Genomic DNA, 18,256 nt, shown 5'->3' on the forward strand with positions numbered 1-18,256 from the left:
TGTGGCCACGTATTTTGTGCATGTAAGCATCTGTATGTAATCCATATGGCATCCATATGCCGAGATTTTCTTGCAGGCTTGCAAAATGGACATATAATGGAGCCCAATGGCAGGTTAAAACCCAAATGAAAGAATATATATAGACACATAGAATATATATATATATATATATACACATGTAATTGAGACACATATGCTGTATATATATATATATATGCTGTGTGCAGAATTATTAGGCAAATGAGTATTTTGATCACATCATCCTATTTATACATGTTTTCCTACTGCAAGCTGTATAGGCTTGAAAGCCAAATGCCAATTATGTAAATCAGGTGCTTTGCATCCCTGTAATGAGGAGAGGCGTGGTCTGACATCAGCACCCTATATAAGGTAACATAGTAACATAGTTATTAAGGTTGAAGGGAGACTTTAAGTCCATCTAGTTCAACCCATATCCTGTCCTAACCTGCCCTAACATGTTGATCCAGAGGAAGGCAAAAAAAACCCATGTGGCAACAGTAAGCTTCACATTGGGGAAAAAAATTCCTTCCCGACTCCACATACGGCAATCAGACTAGCTCCCTGGATCAACGCAACACTAAGGAAACTAGTGTATATACCCTGTAACATTATACTTTTCAAGAAAGGCATCCAGGCCCTTCTTAAATTTTAGTAGGGAATCACTCATTACAACATCATATGGCAGAGAGTTCCATAGTCTCACTGCTCTTACAGTAAAGAATCCGCGTCTGTGAGTATGCTTAAACCTTCTTTCCTCCAGACGTAGAGGATGCCCCCTTGTCCCCGTCACAGGTCTAAGAGTAAGAAGATCTTTAGAAAGGTCTTTGTACTGTCCCCGCATATATTTATACATTGTAATAAGATCACCCCTAAGCCTTCGATTCTCCAAACTAAATAACCCCAAGTGTAATAACCTGTCTTGGTATTGCAGACCCCCTAGTTCCCTAATAACCTTGGTCGCTCTTCTCTGCAGCCACTCCAGTTCAGCTATGTCTTTCTTATACACCGGAGACCAGAACTGTACACAGTATTCTAAGTGTGGTCGCACTAGTGACTTATATAGAGGTAAAATTATGTTCTCCTCCTGAGCATCTATGCCTCTTTTAATGCATCCCATTATTTTATTTGCCTTTACAGCAGCTGCCTGACACTGGCCACTAAATGTGAGTTTGTCGTCCACCCATACACCCAGGTCTTTTTCAGTGACAGTTTTGCCCAGTGTTTTACAATTAAGCACATAATTATACATCTTATTCATTCTACCCAAGTGCATGACCTTACATTTATCCCCATTAAAGCTCATTTGCCATTTATTAGCCGAAGCTTCCAGTTTACATAAATCCTCATGTAATATAAAATTTTACACCTCTGTATTGATTACCCTGCAGAGTTTAGTGTCATCTGCAAATATTGAAATTATACTCTCTATGCCCCCTACAAGGTCATTAATAAATATGTTAAAAAGAAGCAGGCCCAAAACGGCCCCTGTGGTACCCCACTGCTAACCGTGACCCAGTCCGAGTGTGCTCCATTAATAACCACCCTTTGTTTCCTATCCCTGAGCCAGCTCTTAACTCACCTACACATATATTCCCCTATCCCCATTGTTCTCATTTTATGTATCAACTTTTTGTGTGGCACCGTATCAAAAGCTTTTGAAAAGTCCATGTACACCACATCCACTGCATTCCCTTGGTCCAGTCCGGAGCTTACCTCTTCATGAAAGCTTATCAGATTAGTCTGACAGGAACGGTCCCTTGTAAACCCATGTTGATATTGGATCATAAGGTTATTCTTCTCCAGATACTCCAGTATAGTATCTCTTAGAAAACCCTCCAGGATTTTACCCACAGTTGAGGTTAAACTTACTGGCCTATAATTTCCGAGTTCAGTTTTTGTCCCCTTTTTGAATATTGGCACCACATTTGCTATATGCCAGTCCTGTGGTACAGACCCTGTTATTATGGAAACTTTAAAAATTACAAATAATGGTCTATCTATGACTGTGCTTAATTCCTGCAGTACTCGGGGGTGTATCCCATCCGGGCTCGGGGATTTTTCAATTTTAGTGATTTTTAGACGCCGCCGTACTTCCTGCTGGGTTAAGCAGGTGACATTTAATGGAGAATTTTTATCCCTGATCATGTTATCTGTCATGGGATTTTCTTGTGTAAATACTGTTGAAAAAAAGTCATTTAGCATATTGGCTTTTTCCTCATCCTCATCCACCATTTCACCCAGACTATTTTTAAGGGGACCAACACGATCATTTTTTAGTTTCTTACTATTTATGTAGTTAAAGAATATTTTGGGATTACTTTTACTTTCTCTGGCAATGAGTCTCTCTGTCTCAATCTTTGCTGTCTTGATTTGCTTTTTACAGAATTTATTTAATCTTCTGTATTTAGTTAATGCCTCATCACTACCTACTTGCTTTAATTCTCTAAATGCTTTATTTTTATCTCTTATTGCACCCCTTGCAGCTCTATTTAGCCATAGTGGTTTCCTCCTATTTCTAGCATGTTTATTCCCATCCGGTATATATTGTGCACAGGTCCTATTCAGGATGCTAATAAATGTCTCCCATTTTGTGTATTTTTATGTCTCAGGATATCGTCCCAGTTAATTGCACCAAGATAGTAACATAGTTTTGAAGGCTGAAGGAAGACCTTATGTCCATCTAGTTCAGCCTATTTGTAGTGCAGCTGTTCTGCATTGTTGATCCTGGGGAAGGCAAAAAACCCACAGAGTAGAAGCCAATTTTCTCCATAGGGAAAAAAATTCCTTCCCCTAAGCTGGGTCAACCATCTATCTATAAAATTCTGTTATTCGTAACCTTCTATACTGTTACTCACAAGAAAAGCATCCATTCCTTTCTTAAATTCATTCAGTGAGTTGGTCATCACCACTTCCTCAGGAAGAGAATTCCAGAGCCTCACTGCTCTTACCGTGAAGAATCCTCTTCTATGCTGGTGCAGAAATTGTCTTTCCTCCAAACGAAGAGAATGCCCCCTTGTTCTTGTCATAGTCCTTGGTACAAACAGTTCATTGGAGAGATCTCTGTATTGCCCTCTGATATACTTGTACATATATATTAAGTCTCCCCTAAGTCTTCTCTTTTCTAGAATAAATAGACCTAATTTTGATAACCTTTCTGGGTATTGTAGTGAACCAACTCCATTTATCATTTTAGTAGCCCGCCTTTGAACACTTTCAAGTTCAGTAATGTCTTTCTTGAGCACCAGCGTCCAAAATTGCACACAATACTCCAAGTGTGGTCTGACGACAGATTTGTACAGAGGGAGAATTATGTTTTCATCTCGTGTCCCCAGACTTCTTCTAATGCATCCCATGACCCTATTTGCTTTGGTGGCAGCTGCCTGACCCTGGGCACTCCAATTTAGCTTCTTATTGACTAAGACGCCTAAGGCCGGAGTCACACTGGCGAGGAATACGGGAGCGGGAGAGGCGCAAAAAACACGCATTAGGCTAGTTTCACACTTGCTTTTTTTTGCAGCGCGTTTTTCCCGCAAAAAAACGCATTAAAAAAACGCATACAAATGCATACAAACGCTGCGTTTTTTTCAAGCATTTTTATGCGCATGCAGGAAAAAAACGCAGCGTTTTGCGCGTTTGTATGCGTTTTTTGTGCGTTTGCGTTTTTTTACAGATTTTGGAAAAACCCCACAAAAATGAAAAAACAACCATTCAACAACACACAAGACCAATGGGACTTCATTGTGGGTGTGGTATGTTAATATATAGACCCTGTCTACAGTATTCTTCACATTTGCTTGATTCTTCTCGTGACCATGGATCTGCGCTGGAAGAGTTTTCACTTCAACTTGGATTTGGACATCGCGATGGCTCAGGCGTATGCAGTTGCTTGCCATGAACAAAGGAAGAGAGAGAGGCAGCGAAGACGGCGGCGTATGTGGATACATCCGATTGTTGAACTCCGGGAGAGCCGTGGGGCATACCACACCCTCTACAGCGAGCTACAGGCAAACCCGGAGAAATTTACAGATTATATCAGGATGTCCCACGAAAGTTTCATGGATTTGCTTGCTCGTGTCCAACAATCCATCCGGAGACAGGACACACAGCTCCGTCGTGCGATTCCTCCTGAGGAACGGCTACTGGTGACATTACGGTATGTTTTAAAAACCAAGGGGTGCGGTCTGATGGGTTTTTTTTAAATTTAGTATTCAAAACCGTGGGTAATTAGTTTTCGTGAATGTACTAATATTTTATTTTATAGTTTTTTAAAATAATATACATAAATATTAATTTTACTTCTTTGTCTGTTCACAGATTCCTGGCGACTGGAGAAACCCTATCTTCACTACACTTCCAGTACCGTATTGGAATCTCTACCTTGTCTGGAATTGTTGCTGACACCTGCCGGGCTCTCTGGAATGTTCTTTGCCCAGAATTTATGCCCCTGCCCACCGCTGAAAAGTGGATGGAAATTGCTGACAAATTCTGGACAGTATGCAATTTTCCCAACTGTTTGGGAGCTGTTGATGGTAAACACATACGGATCATCAAACCCCAAAGAACGGGATCTGAGTACTATAATTACAAAAAGTACTTTTCAATAGTACTCATTGCGATTGCGGATGCCGGATGTATGTTTGTAGCAGTGGACATTGGAGTATTTGGCCGTGGTAATGACTCACAGGCTTTTAAAAACTCAGACATGGGCCGGAGGTTGTATGGCAACCAATTTAATTTCCCTATGCCACGGCCTCTTCCTCACACCGAAGCTCCGCCACTGCCCTTTGTAATGGTTGGCGATGAGGCTTTTCAAATGTGCGGAAACTTACTGAAACCCTACTCCAGCCTGGACTTGGACCACACCAAAAAAATATTTAATTACAGGCTGACCAGGGCCAGAAGAACTGTCGAGTGTGCTTTTGGGATTCTTGTTTCCAGATGGCGAATTCTGGGCACGGCCATTAATCTTAAACTTGAAACAGTCGATGAGGTGGTGAAGGCCTGTGTGGTTCTACATAACTTTGTGATGGCTAAAGAGCACCCGACCTTTGAACTGGACGATGATGCTCCTAACCCATTGCCTGAATTCACTCAGCACACTCTCAGGTCATCCGTTGAAGTTGGCCAAATGAGGGACCAATTTGCGGCCTACTTTATTTCTGATGTAGGACGGGTGCACTGGCAAGATGAAATGGTGTAATGTTTTTGTTTGTTTATGGTAATAAAAAACCTTATTTGATACCATTACTGAGTGCACTATATTTTTGAAACTCCAATTTAATAAAAAACTTCCCATGTATAACTGAATTTTTTGATGTTCACACACCTGGGCAGGTAAATACACATATGAGTTAAAATGCAGCATTGCTAGTCTGCGTGAAATATATTGGAACGAGCAAAGCTGCAGGCCATGAATCAGGAAACCATTTTTTTTCAAGAGAAAATTGTGCAACTAGTTGAAAACAAAGTATGTGATTTTCTCAAAACACAACCCTCAAAACCCAACCCCAATGAAAGTCCATGGGGAATACAAGTCAGCATTGAGTGGATGAATGTAATCTGCTCCATTCCAACTTACAAGTTATTACACTAGGCCTTGGAATGACTATACTAGGCCGTGGTATTTCAAATATGAGTATAGTATGCCTTGGGCCTACTAGTATAGTCATATGTGAAATACCACGGCCTAGTATAGTCATAACAAGGCATACTCAATTTTTGCCAACTAGGATCTTGTTTCACAAAAAACAAACGGGTGAAACTTGAAACCAACAGTTTGCTTTTCATGAAACCAGATTCTAGTTGGTAAAACTAGAGTTATTACACTAGGCCTTGGAATGACTATACTAGGCCGTGGTATTTCAAATATGAGTATAGTAGGCCTTGGGCCTACTAGTATAGTCATATGTGAAATACCACGGCCTAGTATAGTCATACCAAGGCCTACTGTAATAACTCGATTTTTAACAACTAGCATCTTGTTTCACAAAAAACAAACTGGTGAAACTAGAAAGAAACTTATTTTTAAGACAAGTTTCAACAGTTTGTTTTTCATGAAACCAGATTCTAGTTGGTAAAACTAGAGTTATTACACTAGGCCTTGGAATGACTATACTAGGCCGTGGTATTTCAAATATGAGTATAGTAGGCCTTGGGCCTACTAGTATAGTCATATGTGAAATACCACGGCCTAGTATAGTCATACCAAGGCCTACTGTAATAACTCGATTTTTAACAACTAGCATCTTGTTTCACAAAAAACAAACTGGTGAAACTAGAAAGAAACTTATTTTTAAGACAAGTTTCAACAGTTTGTTTTTCATGAAACCAGATCCAAGTTGGTAAAACTCGAGTTATTACACTAGGCCTTGGTATGACTATACTAGTCCGTGTTATTTCACATATGACTATACTAGGCCTTGGGTTGGTTTTTAACATGTATTTACCCATCAGTGTGTGTGAGCGGCGCAAACAACATTAATGAAACTTAGTAATGGTGAACCACAAATGTAAATTTATTTTTTATCACAAAAATAAACCAAAAAATTATTTTTTCCGGCGTTTGGGGGCAGATGGTTTCAATTTGGGGGTGTGCAGGGAATATTATTATTATTATTATTATTATTATTATTATTTATTGTTATAGCGCCATTTATTCCATGGCGCTTTACATGTGAGGGGGGTATACATAAAAACAAGTACAATAATCTTAAACAATACAAGTCATAACTGGTACAGGAGGAGAGAGGACCCTGCCCGCGAGGGCTCACAATCTTCAAGGGATGGGTGATAATACAGTAGGCGAGGGTAGAGCTGGTCGTGCAGCGGTTTGGTCGATCGGTGGTTACTGCAGGTTATAGGCTTGTCGGAAGAGGTGGGTCTTCAGGCTCTTTTTGAAGGTTTCGATGGTAGGTGAGAGTCTGATATGTTGTGGTAGAGAGTTCCAGAGTAGGGGTGATGCGCGAGAGAAATCTTGTATGCGATTGTGGGAAGAGGAGATAAGAGGGGAGTAGAGAAGGAGATCTTGTGAGGATCGGAGGTTGCGTGCAGGAAAGTACCGGGAGACGAGGTCACAGATGTATGGAGGAGACAAGTTGTGGATGGCTTTGTATGTCATGGTTAGGGTTTTGTAATGGAGTCTCTGGGCAATTGGGAGCCAGTGAAGGGATTGACAGAGGGGAGAAGCTGGGGAATAGCGGGGGGACAGGTGGATTAGTCGGGCAGCAGAGTTTAGAATAGATTGGAGGGGTGCGAGAGTGTTTGAGGGGAGGCCGCAGAGCATGAGGTTGCAGTAGTCAAGGCGAGAGATGATGAGGGCATGGACTAGGGTTTTTGCAGATTCTTGGGTGAGGAATGAACGGATGCGTGAAATATTTTTGAGTTGAAGTCGGCAGGAAGTGGAAAGGGTTTGGATATGTGGTTTGAAGGAGAGATCAGCATCAAGGATTACTCCGAGGCAGCGAGCTTGTGGGACTGGGGAGAGTGGGCAGTCATTTACTGTAATTGATAGGTTCGTAGGGGGGGTCACGTGAGATGGGGGAAAGATGATGAATTCTGTTTTGTCCATGTTGAGTTTCAGATATCTAGTGGAGAAGAAGGATGAAATAGTGGACAGACATTGAGGGATTCTGGTTAGTAGGGAGGTGATATCTGGTCCAGAGATGTAGATCTGTGTGTCATCAGCATAAAGATGATACTGAAAGCCATGAGATTCTATGAGCTGTCCCAGGCCAAAGGTGTAAATAGAGAACAGCAGGGGCCCTAGGACTGAACCTTGTGGGACTCCGACAGATAGGGGGCGAGGTGAGGAGGTGGTGTGTGAGTGGGAGACGCTGAATGTCCGGTCTGTTAGGTATGATGAGATCCAGGAGAGGGCCAAGTCTGTGATGCCGAGGGATGAGAGGGTCTGTAATAATAGGGAATGGTCCACTGTGTCAAAGGCAGCCGACAGGTCCAGGAGGAGGAGGACAGAGTAGTGTCGCTTGCTCTTGGCAGTTAAGAGGTCATTGGTGACCTTAGTAAGGGCAGTTTCAGTGGAGTGGTGTGACCGGAAGCCAGATTGTAAGCGGTCGAAGAGGGAGCAAGAAGAGAGATGGGAGGACAGTTCAAGGTAGACGTGTTGTTCCAGTAGCTTGGAGGCGTATGGGAGAAGTGATATAGGGCGATAGCTAGATACAGAGGATGGGTCAAGAGAGGGCTTTTTGAGGATAGGTGTGATGGAGGCATGTTTAAAGCTTGAGGGGAAAACACCAGTTGTTAGTGATAGGTTGAAGAGATGGGTTAGGGTTGGGATGAAGACTGTGGTGAGGTTTGGGATGAAGTGGGATGGGATCGGGTCGAGTGCACAGGTGGTGAGATGTGATCTTGAGAGTAGAGTGGAGAGTCGATCTTCTGTAATGGTGGAGAAGTTGGTTTTGAAGGTGGAGGGCTGGGAAGTCGGGAGGAAGGGCTCTGGGGGTTGTTGACCAAAACTGTCCCTGATGTTATGCAGGGAATATGCAACACTTGCTGTTGAAGACGGTGTTTGAGGGGAAGGGGCAACAAAACTTGTGGGGGAAGGTAGTCCAGTTAAGGGAATTAAACTAGGAACACTTGGAGGAGAGGAAATCTGTTCAGGTACATTAGTTGTAATGGCATGTCGCCGTAGGCTTGTGTGCCTGGACCGACTTTGGCCCAATGCCCGCCTTGATAGATTTCGCCTTGAACTAGGGGCAAATATTGAGTGTAGGTCCCCCGTCTGCAGGTGTGGCTGCTGCTGCTGCTGAGGTGGCGGCTGCTGCTGCTGAGGTGGCGGCTGCTGCTGAGGTGGCGGCTGCTGCTGAGGTGGCTGCTGCTGCTGAGGTGGTTGCTGCTGCTGAGGTGGTTGCTGCTGCTGCTGAGGTGGCTGCTGCTGCTGAGGTGGCTGCTGCTGCTGCTGAGGTGGCTGCTGCTGAGGTGGCTGGAGCTGCTGCTGAGGTGGCTGCTGCTGCTGCTCTTCGTTGTCAGTGCTCGTCCTTGCAGGAGGACTGGTGGCGGCAGTGATGGTCCAGGTTTGCAGAGTGGTGGTGGCAGGGCTACTACACGTTGTTGTAGCGGCAGGGCTGTTCCATGTTTGCCTAGTGGTGGCTGAGCTCCACGCATGCATGGGAGTGGCGGTGGTGCTCCAGACAGGAGCAGCGCTTGCCATGGTGGTGTCGGTGAAGTGACCAGCTGCACTCAGACTTGTGGTGGTGTAACGGTGGGTGTCCTGGCTTTGAATAGAGGTGTCCGTGCAGTGGTATGCAGCACAAGTCGGTAGTGAGGTGAAGCGAGTCAATGGTGGCACAGGTGGAAAGGACACCACTGACTGCTGACCGTACCGATTATGCTGCATAGCCTGCAAGAAAGCATTGTTGCAGGCCTGCAGCACATTCAGCTGTTGATCAGGACTAAGGTGTTCCGCCATGCCCTTTTCAATCTTACTAAAAAAATGGTGTGCTGGTCTGTTGAGGTCGGCCTCCAGACGGTCAAGGCGCTGTTCTACAGAATTGAAGCGGTGTTCAAAGTGGTTAAAACCACGTTCCATGAGTGCAAAACCGCTTTCAACTCTGTCGGACAGTGACTTGAGGCTGGAATTAAATGTCTCGCTCAAATGCATAAACTCGGGCAAGACATTCCTGTCCAAGGCCCTCTGCCGCTGGCGGGTAGTGCACGCATAACCAGTGGCAGAGACCTGGGACAGGGGAACACCTGATGGCCCAGCTTCCTGGTCACCAGCTGTGTGTGTGGTTGACCTGCAAGGTGCTTCCTGGCTGTCGGATGGCTGGGACGGGTCAGAGGACGTCCGAGGAAGGACCGCTCCAGGGCCAGGTTGCAGGGTGCTGCTCCAGGTGCTGTTGAAGAAAGGAAAATCATTACTACCATGCCTTTACAAGAAGCATCAGCTGTGGATTAGAAAAACACAGATTAATAAAAATAAAAACCCAAAATTTATAATACTTACGATCTCGTGGCAAGGACCGGTCTTAGGAACTGCAACGCGTTATAGTGACGGTATCTAGTTCTGGTCCTTGACGCAGATCCACTGCGAACCTGGCCCTCAGCACGAACATCACTGTTGAAGCGGTCCTTGATCGAACGCCAACGTGTTCGGACTTTGTCCACTGTTGATAAAAAAAAAACAGTGCCGTCAAGGACAACAGTCACTGCGGCACAATGTAGCAATACAATACTCAAAGCAGTCACTGTAGACCCCGATGACACTGTTGGGTTTCCTGCTAGAATACGCCTAGCACGAAACCCAACAGTGCCGTCAAGGACAACAGTCACTGCGGCACAATGTAGCAATACAATACTCAAAGCAGTCACTGTAGACCCCGATGACACTGTTGGGTTTCCTGCTAGAATACGCCTAGCACGAAACCCAACAGTGCCGTCAAGGACAACAGTCACTGCGGCACAATGTAGCAATACAATACTCAAAGCAGTCACTGTAGACCCCGATGACACTGTTGGGTTTCCTGCTAGAATACACCTAGCACGAAACCCAACAGTGCCGTCAAGGACAACAGTCACTGCGGCACAATGTAGCAATACAATACTCAAAGCAGTCACTGTAGACCCCGATGACACTGTTGGGTTTCCTGCTATAATACGCCTAGCACGAAACCCAACAGTGCCGTCAAGGACAACAGTCACTGAGGCACAATACAGAGCAGGGAAATACTCACTAAACGCCTTTTTGGAGGATGCTGTGGCGCTGTCCCAGCCATCCATCAACGCTGCGGCCACCTCATTCCATAGCCGCCGGGTCACCACAATGTCCTTGTGCAGCCGGTCACGGCTGTCCCACAACGGCGAACGCTCCTGGACCAGGCTGATGAGCTGCTCATTATCCAGGTAGACGTCTTCATCCCGTTGTGGAACCTAGACAAAACACATTCATTAGAATAATCAAATTTAAATTGAATAAAAAGTTACAAAAAAAGAAACATAAAAAAGAGTAAAAATAGAAGATAAAAAATAAAGAACATTACAAATCATTTGATACTTACATTCCGTATCACCACCGGGACTTGGCTTCGCTGCTCCTGCTCTTCGCCCTCACTAGTCCCGTCCGCAGAAGATGATGATGACGATGTCTTAAAAAAGTTGAAAAAAACGTAAGAGATTTGGAGAAGCAGCAGATATACTTACCAGATGCACGAAAATAATCACCTCACGGTCTGCTTGCGCCAATTCCTGCCGCGATGGGGAATACTCTGATTCTGAAGACATACTGCATGTAAAAATAATAAAAATCATTAGTACATACATAATTTAAAAGGACAGGCATATAATGTAATATACTCACATTCTTCGCTGATATAATGGGTTCTTGGTTGACTGTCTGCTCTTCAATCTGTCAGTGTAGTAGTGGCAGAGTTTTGGCAGGCACCTCCTTTATATAGACTTTTTTTTTTTGACTTTAGAAGATTATAACTAGGACAACAAGTGGACACCACCAAAAAAACGCAGCGCTAAAAAAACGCATACCTGCGCATGCCAGTGCGCACGTATGCGCATCCATAGGCTATAATGGCCATTTTTAGCGCAAAACGTGCGCATACGTGCGCATGCGATTTTTTCAAGGGCCAAAAAATGCAACATGCTGCGTCTGGAAAATACCAACGCACACCCCAAAAAAACGCAGCGCATGAAAATCGCATACATGCGCTTACCAGCGCGCAGGTATGCGCACCCATGTTAAATATAGGGGAAAAAACGCATGCGCACGTATGCGTTTTTTTCCAGCGCAAAAAAACGCAAATGTGAAACCAGCCTTACACACGGACAAATGATTTCAATGGGGTCACTCGCACCAGGCGTATTTTTCTCTTCCGTATCCTACGCTCCGTGCTAATCGCAGCATGCTGTGATTGTCAGCGTACTACGCCCGTAGTACGCCAATGCAAGTCAATGGGTGTGCAAAAAATACGGATTACACACGGAACACACGTGTGACCTGCGAGCAATACGCAGGTCTTTTGGCTGGTGACAGGAAATGGGCCAATCCATCATCAGGAAGCCTAGACATGCAAATGAGCTCAAAAAGCACTCCAGACATCCAGGAAGTACGCCTCCACGGAGTACAGCAGCAGCATGGCGTCCACATATATTAATGTTGAGATGCTCATTGTGCTGGTGCTGGAGCGTCCCGAAATATGGGACCCACGCGATGCTAATTATGCTGCGAACCGGACAAGGAAGGAGGCGTCATGGAGGCGCATCTGTCGCCAGATGTACCATGACTTTGGTGACAGACCACGTGATGAGCAGCATAAAATTCGTAAGTGCAACCATAAAAACATCATTAACCTTAGCGCACGCTTCAAAATGATTCTACAATCAGCCCCCCCCTTCCTGGGCATGTAATTTTATAAGCCTCATGAGGCCGTTACATTTGTATGTGACACGTGGCTTCACACAGCCATAATTAGGGGTTAGGCCACAAGCTCCTCATCCTCCTAGCCAATAAAATTATTTTCAGTGTAGCTAATGAGACCCTGTGTATCGGCCCAATTACATATGCCACCATGGGTAGAAAGCACATCCCAGAAGGCCCCATGCCTAGACTACTGTTAGAAAATGTGACCTCTCAAATACAGTGGGGCAAAAAAGTATTTAGTCAGTCAGCAATAGTGCAAGTTCCACCACTTAAAAAGATGAGAGGCGTCTGTAATTTACATCATAGGTAGACCTCAACTATGGGAGACAAACTGAGAAAAAAAAATCCAGAAAATCACATTGTCTGTTTTTTTTTCCTTTTATTTGCATATTATGGTGGAAAATAAGTATTTGGTCAGAAACAAGCAATCAAGATTTCTGGCTCTCACAGACCTGTAACTTCTTCTTTAAGAGTCTCCTCTTTCCTCCACTCATTACCTGTAGTAATGGCACCTGTTTAAACTTGTTATCAGTATAAAAAGACACCTGTGCACACCCTCAAACAGTCTGACTCCAAACTCCACTATGGTGAAGACCAAAGAGCTGTCAAAGGACACCAGAAACAAAATTGTAGCCCTGCACCAGGCTGGGAAGACTGAATCTGCAATAGCCAACCAGCTTGGAGTGAAGAAATCAACTGTGGGAGCAATAATTAGAAAATGGAAGACATACAAGACCACTGATAATCTCCCTCGATCTGGTGCTCCACGCAAAATCCCACCCCGTGGGGTCAGAATGATCACAAGAACGGTGAGAAAAAATCCCAGAACCACGCGGGGGGACCTAGTGAATGAACTGCAGAGAGCTGGGACCAATGTAACAAGGCCTACCATAAGTAACACACTACGCCACCATGGACTCAGATCCTGCAGTGCCAGACGTGTCCCACTGCTTAAGCCTGTACATGTCCGGGTCCGTCTGAAGTTTGCTAGAGAGCATTTGGATGATCCAGAGGAGTTTTGGGAGAATGTCCTATGGTCTGATGAAACCAAACTGGAACTGTTTGGTAGAAACACAACTTGTCGTGTTTGGAGGAAAAAGAATACTGAGTTGCATCCATCAAACACCATACCTACTGTAAAGCATGGTGGTGGAAACATCATGCTTTGGGGCTGTTTCTCTGCAAAGGGGCCAGGACGACTGATCCGGGTACATGAAAGAATGAATGGGGCCATGTATCGTGAGATTTTGAGTGCAAACCTCCTTCCATCAGCAAGGGCATTGATGATGAAACGTGGCTGGGTCTTTCAACATGACAATGATCCAAAGCACACCGCCAGGGCAACGAAGGAGTGGCTTCGTAAGAAGCATTTCAAGGTCCTGGAGTGGCCTAGCCAGTCTCCAGATCTCAACCCTATAGAAAACCTTTGGAGGGAGTTGAAAGTCCGTGTTGCCAAGCGAAAAGCCAAAAACATCACTGCTCTAGAGGAGATCTGCATGGAGGAATGGGCCAACATACCAACAACAGTGTGTGGCAACCTTGTGAAGACTTACAGAAAATGTTTGACCTCTGTCATTGCCAACAAAGGATATATCACAAAGTATTGAGATGAAATTTTGTTTCTGACCAAATACTTATTTTCCACCATAATATGCAAATAAAAGGAAAAAAAAACTGACAATGTGATTTTCTGGATTTTTTTTTCTTAGTTTGTCTCTCATAGTTGAGGTCTACCTATGATGTAAATTACAGACGCCTCTCATCTTTTTAAGTGGTGGAACTTGCACTATTGCTGACTGACTAAATACTTTTTTGCCCCACTGTATGTGATTTTGACAATCTTTCCTGTCACATTGCAGTGGAAGATGTGATGAAACGCTGGCGAAGCATCCGGGACCAGTTCCGCCGGGAACGTCAGCAGCGGTCCAGGAGTGGGGATGCTGGGCATGTGAAGAGAAAATATATCTACTATGACCGGCTGAACTTCCTCGCCCCAATTCTGGATCTGAGACCGTAAGTACATAGCTCACACCACATTACACAAATACATTACACAAATACTTTACAGGGACAAAAATATTGATGTATTTTTGCCTCTGTTCTATTTCATAACAGAACTCAATCCAACCTTACGGATCGAGGAACGGCCTCAGAGGCAGAGCCCATTATAGATCCTGTAGGGGATGAGGTGGCTGGCCCATCTTCTCCCCCTACAAGAAGGATGGCTGAAGATGAGGCATCACAAGACCACACAATGGCTGCCCTACACACCACACCACCCGGACGGTCTGCTGCTGCCACCTCACCCATCCTGGAAGAGCCAGGCAACTTGAGCAGCAGCCCAACTGCCCAGATCAGGTCCTCCCCACAGGCTGCTGTAGTAACACGGCGAACAAGAAGAAGGCGCCAGGTCACTCTTCAAGAGAGTAGGACCAATGTGGACACAGGGGTGCTAAATTATTTGTCCAGAGTAACAACAGATGATGGTGAGGAGGCCTATGCACGTAGCCTCACCCTTTATCTCCGTTCCCTTACCCGTGAGGTCAGGCTCCGTATTAGGGGATGTATTCAGATCCTGCTTGATGCAAGCACCCCCCAATAACCCATATGAGGTTTTTGAATTTCTGGAGAGGTGGCAGCTCTCACCATGAAATTTAATGCGCATGAGACCATCTACACAGATGCTTGCTCAAGCAGGGTCTGAACAGCCCCTAATACGTGGGCCAACACCTCAACCCCTTCCTCCCCCTACCCAACCGTCTATACCGCACCACCAAATGTCTTCCTCAAGCAAACTGTCAGGAACACCGCACTGCACTTGCTCACTGTGCCAGTGCGGGTGTCCTGAGTACAAAGACAGTACTCACAGATACCTGTGGAGCAGGGCAGCAGCGGTGACGATGCGTGCTTCAGAGTATCAGGACCTGAAGCACATGACTGCTGCGGGCGTGGCCTAAGCTCCACAGTTCTAGGAGCTGCAGGGAAACTCCTAGAAAGGTAACTACGGGGCAATGTTACCAAGGGGCATAGACAGAGACAGAAACCAGACGAAGCCAGGGTCAAAGCACCAGATAGCAATACAGTACCACGGGGTTTAGACAGAAAGGATAGTCAGGACGTAGCAATAGGTCAGAAAACCAGAACGGGCAATAGACGGTACAATAGGGACAAACTGTAACGGAGTAACGATAGCCAAGCCAGGAGGTCAGAACCGGAGAAGACAGTAGTACCAAAGCGAGAGACGGAGTACAGAGTGAGGGAACAGGCCGGGTCATACACGGGAATCAAACAAGCAACGCAGAATACACGCACACCAGGGGTCAGACACACCAGAACAACAGTATAGCTGACAGAGAACCCTGGTAAAGAGTGAGTATAAATACCCCTCCCAGATCCAGAAAGAGGCCACGAACACTTAACCCTGTGAGTGCAGGGCAAGAACCCTGTTCAAACCATGACACAAACCCCACCAATATGGCCACTTGTACCCACCGTGTTGGAGGCTGGTCCCAACCTGGTTGGGGACGATCTGGCTATCTTGGTGGTTATGAGCCACGGGCCTACCAGAGCCAACAAGAAGCCCCTCACCATCATCAGTACTCTGGTCAGTATCCCCAACAGTCCCAGGAGGCTGGACAATTCCAGCATCATGGGCACCAGTATGGCCCCACACAGGGCGATGTTGGCCACAATGTCCAGCAGCACCCACAGGCTGTTGATCCACGTTCCCCTTCCCCAACATATGAGGATTTATGATTCTGATGGTTGGAGATGTCCAGTCAGATGTAACTGGTGCTCCTAATCTAAATGTAAAAACAGGTGTTCTCCTTCATCAACATTTATAACATAATGTAACATTCACATTTTTAAACAATGTTTTCCAAACATATGAAACAATCCATCATGACAGGCAACGCTACCTCACGCCTTTCAGACAGATATTACATGTGTGTAGAAAAGAGAATCTTTAAATGCGCTATGCTGTAAACTGAAAGGATGAAAATACACTGCTCACTTGCAAACGCATAGGAAAGGCGTGCTCGCCTTAGTTAAGTATTTACCTTTTTTGTTAGCAATCTCTAGGACAAAATTTCTAGGCGACAAGCATTCAGAATAACCCGCTTTCTCTATGTATTAACAAGTGAGTTTTGTATTTTCATCCTTTCCGGTATAGCATGCTTAAATATTGTCTGGTGTACAGACAGGTAATATCTGTGTGAAAGCTGTGAGGTAGCCTTGCCTGTCATGGTGGAATCTTTCTATGTTTGGCTAACATTATGTGGAAATGTGAGTGTTATCTCGTTGCCTTTATTTTGGTGATGGAGCTCACCTTTTGTTGGCAAATCTAGGTTAATCTAGTGATGCAGCAATGTTTTTTTGGCCTAATGTTTGTGGCTGTTTTGTTCTGTTATGTTCATTTTACAACAAGTTAAAGAAGGCACAAAGGGTCATTTTGGCCATTGGCAAATTTGTGTTATGGCAAAATTATGTTTGCCTTTAAGCGAAAAAAAAAAAAAGGCAAAACTAAATATTTGTCTACTCTACTTAACGTCTGTGTGATTTTTCACAATCCCTCACAACATACTAACAGACACCAACCAATGCACTGAAACACTCATAGAATCATAAAGGCTTGAGTAATATATATTTTGACACACTTAAAGAAACAAATTATAACATAGACACAGCATGCTCTTGCCAAGAAGTTGCCCCCTCAGGTGAGATAAAGTAATTAGTGAAAATATCACGCACTTTGAGGCCAGAGAGCGGTCTACGTTGAGGGTTCATAGGTGGTCTCACCCTGCGCACATTGTCCAGCCTACGCACAACACCATCAGAGGAGGAGCAATCATGTATCCTGGTGAAGTTATGCAGAACAACACAGGCTTTCACAACTTCATTCACATTTTGCTCACTCAACTGAATGGCAGACTGGAGTACTCGCCATTTGGCAGAAAGAATCCCAAAGGAACACTCCACCAGTCGCCTAGCACGTGATAGGTGCAAGTTAAAAATTCTGCGCCTGTGGTCAAGGTTGCGCCGGGGATATGGCCTCATGACATTGCGCGATAACTGAAAGGCCTCATCTGCCACAAGGACATAAGGGACAGATTATTCGGGGGAGCCTGGTAGCTGGCGTGGTGGTGGTAGATCCAACTGGTTGGTGCGTAGCCGCCGAGCCATTATGGAAGTATTGAAGACTCTAGAGTTTCCCGTCCTTCCACAGGCCCCAATGTCAACAATTATAAACTTGTATTGAGGGTCGGCCAGAGCCAACAATACAACAGAAAAGTATTGTTTATAATTGAAGAATTGGGAGCCAGAGTTCGGCGGCTTATGCACCCTGATATGTTTGCCATCCAGGGCCCCAATACAATTTGGAAACTGGCAGTCCTCCTCAAAGTCCCTTGATATCCTTAACCAGTCTTCCATCCTGGGCTCGGGCATGACCACTTGATGGAGTCTTGTCCAGATTTGTGCACATGAAGACCTCACTATACCTGAAATGGTTGATTTTCCTATGAGAAACTCATGGTGGAGGGCGGCATAAGACAGGCCAGTGGACAGGAAGCTGTAGAACAACAGAAATTGATAATTTTAGAATGCATAAAGTCCAAAAACATCAGTTACATGCCGACCAAACTTGGTAGGAATTGAATTAGAATAACACACACATATTTGGTTGCACAATGACTAAGTGATATGCAGTACATATTAGACATAACATTCTGTTGTGTAAGTTGAACTATACTTGGAGTAAGATGAGGGCATTAAACTAAGTCCAAGAAGGCAAAAAACATACTTTAGCCCACACATTATGAACATAGGGAATGTGGTTGTGAAGTACAT

Source organism: Dendrobates tinctorius, unplaced genomic scaffold, assembly GCF_039654945.1.
Source record: "Dendrobates tinctorius isolate UK_male_01 unplaced genomic scaffold, ASM3965494v1 ptg000051l, whole genome shotgun sequence".
Lineage (NCBI taxonomy): Eukaryota > Metazoa > Chordata > Amphibia > Anura > Dendrobatidae > Dendrobates > Dendrobates tinctorius.